The sequence below is a fragment of the Malaclemys terrapin genome, chromosome 4, assembly GCF_027887155.1.
Source record: "Malaclemys terrapin pileata isolate rMalTer1 chromosome 4, rMalTer1.hap1, whole genome shotgun sequence".
Lineage (NCBI taxonomy): Eukaryota > Metazoa > Chordata > Testudines > Emydidae > Malaclemys > Malaclemys terrapin.
Window position 1 is genome coordinate 133,558,014 of NC_071508.1, and position 13,935 is coordinate 133,571,948.

General features: G+C 41.6%; 1 protein-coding gene across 6 annotated transcripts in view; it reads left to right on the forward strand.

The window, feature by feature from the left end:
* Nucleotides 1–1,131: 1,131 nt before the first annotated feature.
* Nucleotides 1,132–13,935, forward strand: part of KLC1 (kinesin light chain 1) — a 126,985-nt gene continuing 114,181 nt past the window's right edge. For 5 of the 6 annotated variants that reach the window (XM_054027448.1, XM_054027446.1, XM_054027449.1 and 2 more), the window contains exon 1: nt 1,132–1,391. The gene's annotated coding sequence lies outside the window, so the exon portion shown is untranslated. The remainder of the gene's footprint in view (nt 1,392–13,935) is intronic. The other variant, XM_054027451.1, reaches the window with a different exon arrangement.

A 13,935-nucleotide genomic window follows, 5' to 3' on the forward strand; every position in this document is an offset into this window, starting at 1 on the left:
GCCTGGTCGAAAAGGGACCCTGGCGGCACCAGTCCCACGCGGCTCATCTCTAGGGAGACAAGTGGGGTCCCACATGTGGTGGGAAGCAGACGCTGCCCGGAGCCAGAGGTACACTGGAGTCCGGACAGGACGCAGAGAGAAACTGGTGAGTGGGGCCAGGGGTGGAGAGGAGCCCTTGGTTGGCCGGTGGGCAGGCCGAGAGGAGCAAGTAGTGGGCGAGGGGGGGTGAGGGGGCTGGCAGGATCTTAGGGCACAGTGCAAGCAGAGCTGGCCTGGCCCCTTCTGAGCATGGGCCCGGCTCCATGGCACTGCTGGCGCCATTGTAAAGCCGGCACTGGGTGCAGGGGAATGGGCTGAAGTGATGCAGAGACTGAAGAGACAGGGCTGATTGGGAGGTTGGGAGCAAAATTAATTGCTGGGCAAGGGATGGGCAGATGTGGGAGGAAAACCTGCAAAAGGGGCCAAAAATCACCTCATCCAATATATTTGGGAGCTTGGGCAATGCTAAATATGCTTCACACATTGGGGATGGGGCATTCCAAAGTCAGAGCGAAATAAGCCAATGCAACCCTGTATAAAAATCTCACCACTTCTGGGGGCTGCTGCATGATTTTTGAACTGAAGCTGGCAGTATTGCTCACGGCCAAGCTTTGTCTTGGTCAACGAGGACAGCACGGTTAGAGGCGGAGTAGGGAGAGGAGCTGTCCCTGCTCTTCTCTTGGGGAGCGTCCCGCAGCAACTGGAGCGCAGACAGTGGTCAAGATGAACTTGTCTAAGCGTTATCTCCCCTTCCTCCCCACCCCAGCATGAGTCTGGTCCTGGCCCACCCGCCAAGCTGCCCCTGCCTGCAGGCGGACTCTCCTCCCGGGGGAGTCTTTCCCACATATGACCAGCAGAGGGGGCTGTGCTAAGCCTGTTCCTCGCCACTCTCCTACTGCTGCCCCGCGCCGCAATAGGAGGGTGAAGGCGGCAGCTGCCCCAGCCCCGCCGGTCCTCGCGCTCTAGCCAGCGCACGCGCTCCCTTGCAAGCTCTCCAGCTTCTGCCCCCACCAGAGGAATGACGTCATGGGTTTGGTCGTGGAGCATTGTGGGTCGGGAGGGGCCGCCATTTTCGGTAGGGCGGAGCGAGTCGCACAGGCTGGGAGCCGGGAAGGGGGCGCGCAGCGGCGGCGATTCTTATTGCCCGCAACTGTCAGTGCCGCTCCCGCGGGAGGGGTCTTGCGTCGGCAGCTGTAGTAGCTCCTAGGGCGGCCGGCGGGTGGGGAGGCCGCCGGGGTTGGTGGTGCCGCTCCGCTCCCCCTGATATCCCCTCCGGTTCCTTCCCGGGGTGAGCGGCCCCGGCCGCCTCGCCAAGCCCTGCGCGCATCGCCGCAGCCTGCAGCACCCGAGCGGTGAGTGAGGGAGGGGAAGAGGCCGGTTGTGGCCAAGCCCGTGCCTGTCGGGGGCTGGAGCGGTGAGGGAGGGTGATGGGACCCGGGGTGGTGTGTGGGGAGGGGATATGGGGGGCCGAGCCCTGTGCCTGGCTGGAGCTATGCGGGGGGGTGATGGGACCCGGGGTGGTGTATGGGGAGCCGAGCCCTGTGCCAGGCTGGAGCTGTGGGGGAGGGTGATGGGAGCCGAGCCCTGTGCCAGGCTGGAGCTGTGGGGGAGGGTGATGGGAGCCGAGCCCTGTGCCAGGCTGGAGCTGTGGGGGAGGGTGATGGGAGCCGAGCCCTGTGCCAGGCTGGAGCTGTGGGGGAGGGTGATGGGAGCCGAGCCCTGTGCCAGGCTGGAGCTGTGGGGGAGGGTGATGGGATATGGGGTGGTGTGTGGGGAGGGGATATGGGGGGCCGAGCCTTGTGCCTGGCTGGAGCTATGCGGGGGGGGTGATGGGACACGGGGTGGTATATGGGGAGGGGATATGGGGAGCTGAGCCCTGTGCCAGGCTGGAGCTGTGGGGGAGGGTGATGGGATATGGGGAGGGGATATGGGGAGCCGAGCCCTGTGCCAGGCTGGAGCTGTGGGGGTGGGTGATGGGATATGGGGTAGTGTATGGGGAGGGGATATGGGGGGCCGAGCCCTGTGTCTATCTGGAGCGGTGAGGGAGGGTGATAGAGCATGGTGTGGTGTATGGGAAGGCTGTGGGGTATCGGGTGGGTTGGTGGGGTGCGCAGTGAGGGAGCAGGAGGTGGTTGACGGGGTGGGGTTAGCTTGTGTTTTGCTATTTTCTGCAAGCACTGAACCTCACCTCCTTTCCCTTCTCCCATGACACAAACAGAACAAAAGGCTGGGCAGGTCCTGTTGGCCTGCTGGTCCTTCTGTAGCTCATGGTTACAGCCAGCCCCTTCAATGTGTGTCTGTCAATCCAGTTAATCGTAACATGCTCTGGCAGTGACTGTACTGGTGACTCTACTGAGGAGATGCTGAGAGGAGGGGATCCTGTTTGCCTGGATTGCCATCGGCTTTGCTTTGTTCCTCTTCCTTTCTTGCTCTTTCCTGGCTTCCTCCAGTGCTGCAGTTTGGGGCTGAGGATGCCCAGGGAGTAAATCCTGCAGAGTTGTGGAACAAAGAGGAGCTATTCCCTTTCCCACCTCTTTCTTGTAATGTCTTTATTTGCAGGGTGGATAGATGGGTCGGTTGGTTGCTAGTTCTGAAATCGTGTGAAAGAACAGTTGTGACATCTCTGATGCCATTTTCGTGTGTGCTGGCTGGCTTTATAAATTACAGGGGCACCAGTCATGATATAGATTGTGTCATCATTATAAACCTCTCTATTTTCAAGCTTTAAGACTCTGTGTATGAGGTCTTGGCCCCAGGAGCTAACCATAGTTAGGAGATTTTAAAACAAACCAAAACACAACTCTTCAATAAGCTATACTTAATGTGAGCAAAATAACGGTAATACACATCAGGTTTTGTAGCTTCATAGGTCAATTTAGCTACTTTTCTGGTTAGTTCCTCTCCCCCCCCCCCCCCCCCCCCCCCCCCCCCCCCCCGGGCGCAAATTTAGTCCATTTAAGGATTTGTGACTTTTTTTTCCCAGGTCACATATTAGCTGTCCAATATGTGCATTGGCATATTCAATTGAATAAATTCTCAAAACAAAAATGTAAGAGCTCCTTGCATTTCTGTAGTGTTCTTTGTTCTGGGTATCCTGAGGATCATATCTGGATGACTAAAGGGATTGTATCATGTAGATTAAGTCCACAGTGAATAATTTAAAAAAATTACAAAAGCATATGTTTCTATTTTAATTTTTTTCTTTTATTTTAAACTTTTCTCTGTATTGTTTGAAAACTGAACATAACAGCAATGCAAAAAGCAAAACTGATTAGAAACAAATGTGAAATTTGTTTGCATTGTTTAAAGCGAGAAATAAAAAAGTAAGCAGATATCCTAGTTAGTATAAATTAATTTACATTTTCATTTTTAAATATGGAAGATATTTTAAGTATCTTTGCTTTTTAGTAATATTATATTAACCTGTACTTGCAATGACAGTAGGACCAGGCATGGGATGGCATTTTGTTTGGGGGATGTCTCATTTATTTTTGGTCATGGACACAGTTTGCATAGGAAACATACATCCAAATTAGCACAAAAGGACATGCTTAAAAAATCTTTCCAGATACAAACCATTGTAAAAAAATAAAAGTTGGCTACAATTTTGAGTTTAGCTTTGATTCAAAAATCTTATTTGGCAAATAATTTTATTTTAATTGGTTATGAATTCCATAGCTGAGGTACAACATGACTGAAGATAACGTAGCCAGAGGTCTAATGATAGCATTGAGTAACAAGTTCAGCATTCATGGACAGGGTGGATTTGATTTAAATCACTAGTCAGGAAGACTTGATTTAATCATGGATTTCTACATAAAAGTGCATTCTTGTTGATTGTTATAACCTTAATACATATTCTTCACCACTCAGAGATAGATGTAGGTTTCATTTTTAGTAGGTACACACTACATTTTTTAAAGGATTTATTTTGAAAACTTTTCAGATTAGTTTTACAGCTATATCAGAAAATGAATGATTGGTTATTTCATTTACCAAAGGTAATTGAAGCAGATATTTATGAGGTCTTTGGGAGGTGATCGCCAATTCAACAGGTTAATCATTAATATTTGGAGGATTTTCTTGCCACGCTATATTAGTAGGAGAACATCACCAGACAGACATTTACATTGTTTTATTTAACTAAAACAACAATGTTATTGTGATGTTGTGCAGTCTATGGTTTTATGAAAATATGATAAGTGAATATAATGTAACTGGGATATGCTTCATGCAAAAGGTCTCTTGTAAGGTATCATTACAAAGCTTATAATCTACTGAGTGTGATCATCCTATTTGTATAAATGTACCACTCTTGTATCTGAAACTAGAAATATGAAATATAACTCTGAGGGCCTACTGTAATTATGTAAAGTGAGGGCCATTAAGGATGGTTTGGAATCTTGATGACTCCCATTGTCTGCAGATGGCTGTATTTACCTGTAAGTCTTCCTGTATAGTTTTGTGCTGGCAAGTGGGTAATGAAGTCTTGCAGTGACATGTGATCATGTCACCTGAACTGGAATCCATCTTTAACCTGGTGCTTTTCCAGTGGGGTGGTGGTGGAAACCCAGATAGAGACAAAGGATTCCCGCCTTACGCAAAAGATCTATAAAGGGGTGGAACAGAACAGAGAGACAGGAGCCATCATGAAGAATCCCCTAGCTACCACCTAAGCTGTAACAAGAGCTGTACCATGGGAAAGAATTGTGCCCAGACCTGGAAGGTGTCCAGTCTGAGGAAAAAACTTACTGAGGCATTTCTAAGGGTGAGATTACCTGTATTTAGTTCGATTAGACATAGATTTGCGCATTTTATTTTATTTTGCTTGATGACTTACTTCTGTCTGTTACTACTTGGAACCATTTACAGCCTACTTTCTGTATTTAATAAAATCACTTTTTACTTATTAATTAACTCAGAGTATGTATTAATACCTGGGGGAGCAAACAACTGTGCATATCTCTCTATCAGTGTTATAGAGGCGAACAATTTATGAGTTTACCCTGTATAAGCTTTATACGGGGTAAAACGGATTTATTTGGGTTTAGACCCCATTGGGAGTTGGGCATCTGAGTGCTAAAGACAAGCATGCTTCTGTGAGCTGTTTTCAGGTAAGCCTGCAGCTTTGGGGCAAGTAATTCAGACCCTGGGTCTGTGTTGGAGCAGATGGGAGTGTCTGGCTCAGCAAGACAAGGTGCTGGAGTCCTGAGCTGGCAGGGAAAACAGGAGCAGAGGTAGTTTTTGCACATCAGGTGGCAGCTCCCAAGGGGTTTCTGTGGATCTAACCCGTCACAGTTATGTATTCTGGATTTTTTTCTTCCAACAGCAAACATATAATATTTTAACAAAACAAGCATATGGATTTTTGAATTTAGGTAAACATTCAAGTTTTTTAAAATCAAGTTTGTTTTTGTTAAAATTGTTTTTAACTAAAATAGTTAAATGAAATTTTAAAAACAAAAATTAAATCGACTATTTCAGCCTGGTCAACATGAGAAACTTAAAATATCGGCTTCTGCAGCTAACTCAATAGTCTTCACCTTCATTTTCCTGTTTGTTCATAATCTGGAAAAGAAAAACAAGCTTTCCTATTTTTTCAGGTCCCAAATGATTTCTCAATTTGGAGTGAATTAGTCCAAAGGAAGAAAATATTCTTTCTACGTTGGCAGAAGAAACTACTGCTGTTAAAAGTGAGATTATCACTTCAATGGCCTCTGAATCCAAGTGCTTAAGTGACTTCCATCAGTTCACTGGTGTGACTTTCTTTAAAACATCATCAGCAAACATATATTTCTTGAATGGTTCACCCTTAGCTCTGAAGTTTATTATAGTTGGCATTATGGAAGGATGATTGCTGGATGTCCATGTCATAGCTAACTCCTCATCTTCAGCAGTGAAGGTTTGACCCTGGTACCAAGTATTGAGAATATTTGCAAGAAAATGAGCTGGAGGTAGTGCATGTCCCATTCATTTTTTTTAATGCTTGTAATTTAACTCTGTCATTGCATATTTCTCTTTTTAAGATTTCATTCAGTTCCTTCCAAATTTCAACAGTGTCAGCAATAAAACAGCTATTTCCCTGAATTTTGTTCAAGGCTATAGAAATAGACTTCAGGGTACTCAGCATGTGTTCAACATTTCTCTTAAGCCCAATGTTGAGAACTTTGTGACAGTGCCATCTATTTTTTCATGATTTTGTTCACAAAATGTCATCAGAGTAGGCCAGTTCTTGATATAGTGCTCAAAAGGTCCCTTCCAACCCTGATATTCTATGACCTCACTACTGAGTTCCATCGCACGTCTTGTGGGAGAGTTAGCTTGGTTCCTCCCACTTTTTTCAGAGCAGCTGCTGCAAAGTGGTTGGTTGTTATGGAAGTATTTTGCAATTTCAACCTTAGCCTTTGTTTCTGGAACACTGAAGTCTTTGGCTAGGAGGTGCATCAAATGAGCACTGCAAACGTATGTTGTTAGCTTGGGATTCTCTTCACTCTCTTCTAAATAATTTCTTCTCATCTTGGATACATTTGCAGTCTTGTCTGTGACCAAGTTGCATACTAGACATTTAAATTTTTTTCACAGTTTGTTATAGCTTTTACTGCTACTTTTTGTAAATATTCTGCTATATGTGCATTTCCTGATGTATCAGTTGTTTCTATAAGGAAGACATTCCCCCCTTCTGTTGTCACACAAACACATACAACAGTGTCCACAATGATATTGCTCCACCCATCAAGACTCAGGTTAACAATTTCACCTTCTAGACCTTTTGCACATTGCTCAATTTCTCTTTCATACACTTGATCCAGCAATTTGCCTGCAACATCTGCTCTGTTGGGTGGATTGTATCCTGGTCTTAATAACTGAACCATGTTAATGAAGTGTGGGTTCTCAATCATACGGAAGGGAGAGTTTGTGGCATAAAAAAAGGGCAATTTTTTCATCAATTACCTCTTTTTGTAATCTGCTGGTTCTTATCACAAATTTAGCTATGGTTGTTTCTGGATGATGGAGATTTTTTGTTGTTGTTGCTGCTATAGGTGATATACTGTGGCTATGTGACATACATGATGTGACTGAAACACTATCATTGGCAGATAACACTGAAACTATAGAAAATGATGGTGATCTTGAAGGTGGATAGTCTTCAGAATCCTGTATGTTGAGGATGAATTCTCCTAAACAAAATAAGTCAATGTAGTTATTTAATTATTATTACTATACTGCTCATTTAGTATTACCCATTGCATTCACTGACACTCAGTAATACTTTAAAGGTGAAATTGTAAAAGGAACATCTGCCTATTTCAGCTATCTATTTTTTATCACAACTGCATCTAAAATGATAGTACCATAGAGTAATAACTATAGTTTTTGCTCAAACATGAGAATTCAAGAATAGTCCAGAAGGAAGACAGGCAAGAAAGAAGTATGAAATAAAAATGTTTACCAATCTGAAGATCCTGCATGTTCAGACATGTTCCTTTCATCATCTTCAATGCAGCTTCCTCATGAGAAGGAACGTTTCTCATGATGTTTCATTCGGATAACCAGGCCTTGCATTTCTTTATTGCACTGTTTGCATTTTGCACGCATGCCTGTCTTAACCACAGGTAGAGGAACTTCATTAAAATATTCCCAAACTGTGTCTCTTTTCGGCCTGCTGCCATTACAGGTTTTTCCCTTCTAGTGAGAGAATGGTATCGTAGATCTCAAATCAATGAAGGCTACACTCAGAAAGACCTCAAGACTTCTGGAATATGCTGCTCAAACAGTTTCACTTTTGTTTCTACTGTCTGTCCCTCTCTTCTCACATTTATCTCCAGACTTCTCCTTGTCCAGATCCATTCCACCCCCAACAAGCTTCTATTCATTGAACTTTTTGAAACTTTTCACTTTTTGAGAGAGGTAAGGGATTGACTCTGTGTATACAAATTTGCAGAGGGACAATAGAGTTGAGGTGTGTTATTTCTTACTCTATATGTTATTTATTTATTTAAAACCATTTTTGCTGTTAACAAGCATGTTATCTCTGGAAAAACAAACCCACAGTTTGAGAACTGCAAAACTATAAGCATCTCTGATGGTATCTTCTAGACTAAGCACTGAGTCCAATTGGATGGATAGATAGAAAGATTAACCTAAATAATCTATACAGAAGCCCCTGGAATCCCATAAGATTGGGTCCCTAATCCATGAACTATCTGAACTCATTTACAAAACTTTTCTTAAACATTACATGAATATAGTGTCTCATACTGTAAAATTCAAATTTATAATCCCTATTCCACGATGAGATATCTTTGAGCTATAATGTGTCTTAATTAAAACAATCTTTAGATAGGTTTTTTCCTCAAAAAGCATTTTATCAAAAAAATCAGATTTATTTATGTATTTTTTAAAAAATCATTGATTTTTATTCACCCTGTTCATGGACAATTGAGAGCAAGCAGATCCATTAGATGAAACTGAGCACAAGGCCTTAATGTTTTTTTCAGTCAGCAGAACAATTCTGTAGTTAACACATTGCTTAACAGGAAATTGCTGTGAAATGATTGCAAATTTGGAGAAGTATTAGACTCAGTACTCTATCGCATTCAGAACTGTTCAGATAATGCAGGACCATATGGGGAAGAGCAGAGAATTACAATAGTCAATTCCTCAAAGTCACACAAGAATGCAGTATCACTTCTGCATCATGTTGCAGTTAAAGTTTGGAAATTTGTCATTTCCACTTGATCTGAGAAATGGAAAATCTCCTTTTTCGTTGTAGTGACAGTGCATAGCTGTAGGCTAGATTCTTGATCCTAGCTAAAATGATTCTCCTGCACTTACAGAGCATCTTTCCTTTTATTGGTGAAGAAAAATACAATGATTTGCAGTATATTGTGAAATTCTCACAAAAAAGTAGAGTTATGGTTACACATATCCTTTCAAGATAAATTCAATTTTGTATCAAAACTACAACTTAAAGCATCATTAATATGCAGACTAATCTCTGATCACATGCCTTATTACACAAACATCACACCCAAACGCAGATTTTTTTCACCTTCACTACAGACTTCCTCTCTCTTGTAGCATAAAGCCTCTGACAATATATAAAGCAGTTTCTCAAAGTCAAACTCAAATTCAGTTGATTTAATTAAGGTAATACCAGACTTTTCAAGTAAAATTATATTGGTAATGTATTAATCTTTCTGAGGTAGCAGTCAAGGTTTTACAGTTGACTACTGCACCACTCATAACGAGTAACTCAACAATGATCCATAGTCAGTACATGATTGACCAGAGAGATGTGGATCACCCTTTGTATCCCTATGATCGCTTAGATCAGCTGAGATGCCTCTGTTGGCATTCCCTACATATGCACTCCTGGGAACTTGAATTGGACACCTTCTGTGAGTTGGTTCCGAGAATTGGAGCAAGAACCACCTATGGATCCTTGAATGGTGCAAAACACAATTTTTATTTCTACAGTGTGTTGTGTGAGAAATTCTACTGACTCAAGATGATAAGGTATTTGTCTCTGGAAACCTAGTCTATATTAGACAAATAACAAAAGAAATAATGACAAGCAAGGGTGAGGACAGGCAAACCTCTACAGAAAAGATGCAACTCCAGTGCCCAAGATTGTCTATCCAGGGGCTATCTTTTATAGGACCAACTTCTGTTGGTGAGAGAGACAAGCTTTTGAGCTTACACAAAAGAGCTTTGTGTAAGCTCAAAAGCTTGTCTCTCTCACCAATAGAAGTTGGTCTAATACAAGATAATACCTCATATCTAAATACCAATATCAAAGAATTTAACTGGGCAGGCTAGTTATATCTGTCATCCTGCACAAATGGTGGGATTATATGATAGCAGTGAGCCACACCATATTTAAGGGTCCAACCCTTATAACACATCCCATAAAATTGTTTTAAAAGGTTAGCATTACATCACTCAAACATGATAAGAAAGGATGTTTACTTTGAATGTCAGTTAATCAGATCACAAGATACCAGTACACCTTCATGAAAAAGATGAAGTAAAGCTGGAAAAACACATGCACACATTGCAAAATTAGATAAAGATTGTCTGCACTATTCTCTATCAAAGACACTTCTATCAAAACCCTATCTCCCTATTCCAACCTCAAAACATAAGGTTGTGAAACCCACAAGATTATTAGATCTTAAATAAAAAATTTCAGGTTAAAAAAGTAAATTGGTTCTGGTTGGTAGGTTTTGTTGTTCTTATCAACTGCAATTACATCTCAGAATATAAAATCACTCAGTTTACTATCCACCTCATAGAAAACATGGATGTACTAGTTTGCTGTGGGACTCAAGATGTCAGGTGACATTTCAGCATCGGTAAGAAGTGCAGATATTTACAGTTTTTAAATCTTAGACTATTAGATCTGCCACTGAAGATCAATTTGTGAGCAAAATAACTGTGACTGTCTTAAAACTTCTGATCAAAAGAATTTTCCTTCTAACCCAGTTTACAAATAATAGTTTGAGATCACACATGAAGCATGTAGCGCTACAATTATAAAATGTTAAATGGAGACCAAGATATAACTAAGTCCATAAGAAAAATGGAACGCAATAACATATCCCATCTTGTCTTTATGCATTCTTGTGACAATCTTTGTTTTTTAATAGTGTAATACAACAAAGCAAATGTAAATACAACTTATTGCTGTGTAATCACTTAATTGTTGGTTTCCTACACATGTGGGAACATTGAACTTAATCTGCATATATACAAGCGTTTTTAGGACTTTTTAAACTCATCATTGGTTCATTAACACACACATACTGTGTGGAGCATTAAGCTGTCCAATACAGTGGTCATATTTTTTAAATGAATCTTATTCTCTATTAAACAATTGAAGACAGCCATGCTTTTTTTCCCAAGTATGCATCAGTGTGGATTCCACTGTAGGGGTGCAGAATTGCAAGATAGGAGTCTTTTGAATGGTAGTGTCAGAGTACCATGGAGCCCTGGGGTTTGGCCTTGGGGCTTCAGTGGCACTGGGCCGGCCAGTCCCAAACAGGTCAATACTCATGTGGTGTGCCAACTTGGCTGTAATGACCCTGTTGGAAACTGATGTCCGATGTGTCCAAAAGCAAATCGCCTTCCCATGCTTCCAGAAAGAGGGGGAGATCCTGTTCCCCAGTGGCATTGCTAGCCAGGCAACCCTCACCAGAAACAGATATGGGTCCCCAAAAGCAGAGAACAAAAGAGAGATTACATTAACCTCCATCTCCACTTAAAGGAGTTGTCCTTATTGACAGATGAGGCAGTTACACCAACCCCGACATTGGCGATTGATGACTTTAAAGATTTAGGACCTCCTGTTCCATATTGGGGAGACCCCGGATGTTGAAATTTTATTTATACAAGAAAAATATCAAACTTTTTAATATTCTGAGCCCCACTATGCTGGCCAGAATTGCCCTCCCGATAACAAGGGCATCCTGGAACCAGCTAAAGGAGTGCACAAACCTCAGTCACTTCTTCTTCCAATATTTTCTTATGCTCAAACAGAGGAGACTGAACAATACATATACCACCTCGCATTCAGGATGGTAACACTTGCCTCTTTTTTATACTATCACAGATGATAGAGTACGTAGGAGCCTGGTTGGCAAATGTGTACCTTCCTGAAGACAGGTTCCCAGTAGGACTGTCAAACGATTAAAAAAATTAATCGCCATTTAAAAAAAAAAAGTAATGGCGATTAATTTCACTGTTTAATAGAATACCATTTCTTTGAATAGTTTTGGATATTTTCTACATTTTCAAATATATTGTTTTCAATTACAACATAGAATACAAAGTGTACAGTGCTCACTTTATATTTATTTTTGATTACAAGTATCTGCACTATAAAAACAAGAAATAGTATTTTTCAATTCACCTAATACAAGTACTGTAGAGCAATCTCTTTATCATGAAAGTAGAACTTACAAATGTAGAATTATGTACAAAAAATAACTGCACTCAAAAACAAAACAATGTAGAACTTTAGAGCCTACAAGTCGCTCAGTCCTACTTGTTTTCATCTGAGCGATTTGCTGAACAAGTTTGTTTACATTTGCAGGAGATAATGTTGTCCACTTCTTGTTTACAGTATCACCTGAAAGAGAGATCAGGTGTTCGCATGGCACTGTTGTAGCCAGAGTTGCAAGATATTTATGTGCCAGATGCACTGAAGATTCATATGTCCCTTCATGCTTTGATCACCTTCCAGAGGACATGCGTCCATGCTGATGACGGGTTCTGCTCGCTAACCATCCAAAGCAGTAAGGACCAACGCATGTTTGTTTTCATCATCTGAGTCTAATGGCACCAGCAGAAAGGTTGATTTTTCTCTTTTGGTGGTTCGGGCTCTGTGGTTTCCGTATCGGAATGTTGCTCTCTTAAGATTTCTGAAAGCGTGCTCTACACCTCATCCCTCTCAGATTTTTGAAGGTACTTCAGATTCTTAAACCTTGGGTCGAGTGATATTTCTATCTTTAGAAATCTCACATAGATACCTTCTTTGTGTTTTGTCAAATCTACAGTGAAAGTGTTCTTAAAATGAACATGTGCTGGGTCATCATCCGAGACTGCTATAACATGAAATATATGGCAGAATGAAGGTAGAACAGCATAGGAGGCATATGATTCTCCCCCAAGGAATTCAGTCACAAATTTAATTAATTATTTATTTTAACAAGCATTATCAGTATGGAAGCATATCCTCTGAAATGGTGACCGAAGCATTATGGGGCGTACGAATACCTTGCAATGCCGGCTACAAAGATACCATATAAGTCCCTGTTCTCACTTTCAGGTGACGTAAAGAAGTGGCCAGCATTATCTCCTGTAAATGTAAACAAACTTGTTTGTCTTAGCAATTGGCTGAACAAGAAGTAGGACTGAGTGGATTTTGTTTTGTTTTTGAGTGCTGTTATGTAATAAAAAAAATCTACATTTGTAAGTTACTCTTACACAAGAGTAACACAAGATTGCACTACAGTACTTGTATGAGGTAAATTGAAAAATTGTATTTCTTCTGCAGTGCAAATATTTGTAATAAAAATAATATCAAGTAAGCACTGTCAACTTTGTATACTGTGTTGTAATTTAAATCAATATATTTAAAAATGTAGAAAAACATCCAAAAATATATAATAAATTTCAATTGGTATTCTATTGTTTAACAGTGTGGTGAAAACTGTGATTAATGGCGATTAATTTTTTGAGTTAATCGCATGAGTTAACTGTGATTAATTGACAGCCCTAGTTCCCACCAATGCAGCTGCTAAAGAAGTGAGGAAGAGAGATCAAATGCCCCAAAAGGGCTTTGAGCCCTTTTATGGCCATCCATATCCAGGGATCCTGGTTGTTTCAGCAGTACAAGAAAAAATTAAGTCCACTAAAGGCACTTCTAAGGAATTATTTGGATGCAAGGCATATTCATCAACCTCACTGCAACTTTGGGTGGCAAACTACCAAGTCTTGATCACAAAATACAGTTTCCTCACTTAAGAAGGGAGTGACTCTTTCATATCTAAAATCTACAGGAGAACAGGGGTGAGTTGAATGAGATCATTATGGAGGACTAGATGGTTGCAACAGCATCAGTACAGGTGTCCATGGATGCAGATACAAAGTCGGTGGCTGTGACCATCACAAGGGCCTCATGGCTCCTGGCATCGAGCATACCATGTGAGGTACAGACCACTAAAGAGGAGGAAATGGAGCTGTTCAGCCAGAGACCAGATGTAGTGCTTCATTCCCTCCAGGAATCAAAGGCCACACTATGGTCTGTGGGGATCTACCATCTTCTTATAGAAAACCTTACAAGTACCATCACCAGCAGAGGACACCATCCTACTTCTGGGTTCAATAGTC